Genomic DNA, 3,905 nt, shown 5'->3' with positions numbered 1-3,905 from the left:
TATCAGACTAGGATTTCTGGAGATCATTTTCAAAGTTTCTGTCTTATCCAAAGGCCATATTTGAAAATTCTTCTGGAAAGGTTATCAGAGGCTGTAAAGGATGTGGAGACATGACATGTAGGAGCAAATGGGGCATAAAACAAAATATTTATTCTACCCACTGAGCACCAGCTATAACTGTAGTTCAGCAAGGAATTCCTCTGTCCCTGCCTCTAATGGGGAATGATGTACCTTCCAGATTTATCAAACACACCTGGTTTAAAGATTAGTTCCCAGTAGGAGGTTCCTTAAACTGAAGAGTACTTTGCATCAGATTTATTTAATCCTCATCTCATCTTTACTTAAGTATGGCTAGAAAATATGGTAAGGTATTTTAAATGGAGGGTTCCTTTGCTTTAATGAGAGAAAATGCTTATAGTGCCCTGAAATGTGGGAAAAGTATTTATTTCCAGCTCTATAGTCTTTGTCTTTGTAAAATAATATTTTACAATAAGATCTAATCAGTTCACACAAAGAAGTTACTTGTTGCAATGTCATTGTCATAGTAGGTGCTAATTTTTTCTTTTATTTCTGTGACCTGACCCACTTAAAACTTCTGTCTCTTCCACTTCCTATTATTTTTTTTCTCTGTTTCTTACGTGTTGGGATACATCATATCTTTAAAACATTTAATCTTCTAAACACACCTTTTTTAATCTGGTACAATATCAAGAAATTGGATACAAATTTTAAAATAAAATATTACTCAAGCTTTCAAAGTAAGGCAGTCAAATATATTTAAAATATAAAAAATTAAGTAACATGGATCATAAAAACACAATTTATGCAAATTTATATAACTTTATTAAGAACCATAATACAAACATTACATGTATCTAGAAAATTAGAAACATAAACACAAAATGGTGATAAGATTATTGCTTGCTAGTAAGGTATGTGTATATATTTTTTTTTTTTGGAGGGGTTTTTCGCTATAGGGCACATGCGCTTGTCAGACAGACAGAGAGAGACAGAGAGATAGAAAGCGAGAAATCAACCCCCGGGAGGATGGTCATGCCGCAATCCCTTCTCCTCCATTCTCCTCTCGGGATCTTGGGCACACACTCACACGCGCCCGGCATGAGTTTAAGCCTCCGGGTCCGGGACTCGAACCACGGTCGACTACATGGGAGTCCAGCGACATAGCCATTACGCTAACTGCTGGTTCCTAGGTATGTGTATTTTTTAAAAAAAAATATTTTAAGGCGAGCTGGTGGCACAGTGCTTAAAGTGGCTGAATCCCACTTGACTGACTACATAATATGAGTCCAGCGGTTTGAAAAACACAACAGGCATGTATGCCCAAATTCCTGGAAGTGGGGAGACATAGAGAAGAAGGGATTGGGCATAACAATCCTCCATGGTGGAGAGCACTCTCTCTCTCTCCATTTCCAGTTACCACATGTCCCCTCAGACAAAAACAAGCAAAAAACAAAATCAAAAAGAGAATATTTCATTTTTGTTATTTTTAAGTTTATAAAATAAATACTACTTTTGTTATTAAAAACGGTATTTAGAAAGTCAGAACCAAAGAAAAGTATTTTGGGGAACTAAAAAGGCAATTTCCATGTCTAACTTCTATAAATTGTAATAGTTTTGTCTCATTATCCGTACTTTACTCATATAACCACATAAAATAACATTAATATAGCCCTAGAATACTAAGTATTAAATTTTTACTTAGGTGTCTTGTATACATTTCTTTCCCCACTACCTGTTTATTTAAAGTATTTTATAATAAAAATAATAAAATAGTAAAATTTTAAAAAAACTGAAAAAGAAGACACAAGTATATCAATTATAAAAGACAAAATAATTGTCATGTTTCTACCTCAAATTTGTCTCTAATACTTTCTTCTCCTGTTTACAAGGAAGAGCAAATTTTTAGCAGAAATAGCTTTCTTGACATTATATATTGAAAGAAATGCCTTAGGTGGAAATATAATGTTCAGTTATATGCTTACTGTGTCATTCCATGTTATCACCAATATGTGCAATTTGCTATTGCACTTAACACAAAATTGTCTTTATTAAAAAGGGGCATATTATTAAATAAATCTTTTTATTTTATTTTATATTTTATTTTACTTTATTTTTGATTTGCTAAAGAGTGCATGCGCTTACCAGAGATAGATTCAGGGAGGATGGCCATGCCACAATCTTGTCTCCATTTCTCCCACCTTTTGGGATTTGGAGCATGCATGTACATGTGCCAAGCATGTTTCCCAAGTCACTAGGTCCAGGACTCCAACTGCACAGTTGGCCCTGTGGAATCCAGCCGCCTTAATCACCAAGCCACTGACTGGCCCTAAAATGAATTTGTTTTGTTTTGTTTACTTTAATTGGCAGTAATAGTCTCAGAAATCTCTCTTTTCATCAGATGATTGATTCCCTTGAAAAACTTTTGGTTTTTGAGCTTGAATGTGGAGCTTTATGCCATCGATAATATGATTTTCCTGTTGTAGTGCATTCTGAAGCTCTTCTTCTGAAGAAAAATGAATCCAACCCATACCTTTGTGAAAGCCAGTCTCTTTATTAAAAGGTACAGTGAGTGTACTTTTGTTTATGGCCGAAATGTGCAAAGTGTTCTCTCAGCTCACTCGGTGCTGCGGTCCAAGGAATTTTTCTGACAAAAGCAATGGGACAACTAATACGTGTATGCAATGCCACTGTTGCCCTTACTGCCAAGGCCGCCATTTTCAAACTCCCTAAAATGAATTTTAATGAAGGCAAGATTTTGGTGGCTAAAGTGATGGGGTGCCATGTATAATTTTCTGGATTTCTAACTTGATCAATGACCTAATCAAAAGTACATTGCTTGTGAAAACTTCTCACTTATCACTTCTCTAAATATGGTTTTCAATTACAGTTTTGAGGGCTAATATTCTATATTTGCTGACTAAGGGTGGGTTGATTGATGAGCTTTAAGAAAAACGACAGGCTAATGAGACAAAGCACACTCAGTTTCCTTATTTACAAATGAAAAAGGTGAGATACAGAATTGTATAGCATGATAAGAAACAGCTCATCTAACTATCCATTCATTCTTTCATTTGACAAATGTATCAGTTAGAGGCATAGGTGTCCATGAGAATACTCTTCAAAACATGAGCAATATAGTAGGAATAAGTAGAAAAAGATAGATTTTTAAATGTGTTAAAGGCAAAATTGGTAAAAATATAATATTGATTAAATGTAGGACATTAGGGGCTGGACATTGGCACAGTAGTAAAAAGTGATGCTCTGGGGACCAGCAGTTGGCGTAATGGCTGTGTTGCTGGACTCCCATGTAGTCGGCCATTGTTTGAGTCCTGGACCCGGTGGCTTAAACTCACACCAGGTGCGTGTGTGTGCGTGCCCAAGATCCCAAGAGGAGAATGGAGGAGAAGGGATTGCAGCATGGCCATCCCCCGAGGGGGTGATTTCTTTCTGTCTGTCTCTCTCTGTCTTTTTGGTGAGTGCATGCACCCTATAGCAAAAACCTCTCCAAAAAAACAGTGATGTTCTGCAAGACAGACTCACATGGGAAGGTTGCCACTACTGCATTTGGAGGTCTCCCTAAGAACACAGAGCATTTGTGCCCGTGATTTGGCTGAAGCTGATAGGATATCATGGCATCAATATCCTGGCAGGGGCACTGTTCGCCTTTCATTCATGGAATAAATACACTTAAAAAAAAAAAAAAAGAAATGAGACATTAAGAAGAAGGAAAAGTTGAAAATATCTTCCAGATTTCTATTTTGGATGACTGGTAGTATCAACATAGACACAGATTATTGGAAAAAGTTCATTTGAAGGGAAAGATAAGTTTATTATGGAATTTGTAAGGTCAAGATGCAAGTAGGAATTCCAAAAGGAATCAACCA

The 3,905-nt window shown here is 36.3% G+C and overlaps 1 pseudogene; it reads right to left on the bottom strand.

The window, feature by feature from the left end:
• Window positions 1-2,396: 2,396 nt before the first annotated feature.
• Window positions 2,397-2,736, bottom strand: LOC102491801 (SRA stem-loop-interacting RNA-binding protein, mitochondrial pseudogene; annotated as a pseudogene).
• Window positions 2,737-3,905: the final 1,169 nt, after the last annotated feature.

The sequence above is a fragment of the Tupaia chinensis genome, unplaced genomic scaffold, assembly GCF_000334495.1.
Source record: "Tupaia chinensis unplaced genomic scaffold, TupChi_1.0 Scaffold000667_1, whole genome shotgun sequence".
Classification (NCBI taxonomy): Eukaryota; Metazoa; Chordata; class Mammalia; order Scandentia; family Tupaiidae; genus Tupaia; species Tupaia belangeri.
The sequence above is the reverse complement of the archived record's forward strand: the minus strand, read 5'-3'. Positions and strand labels throughout refer to the sequence as shown.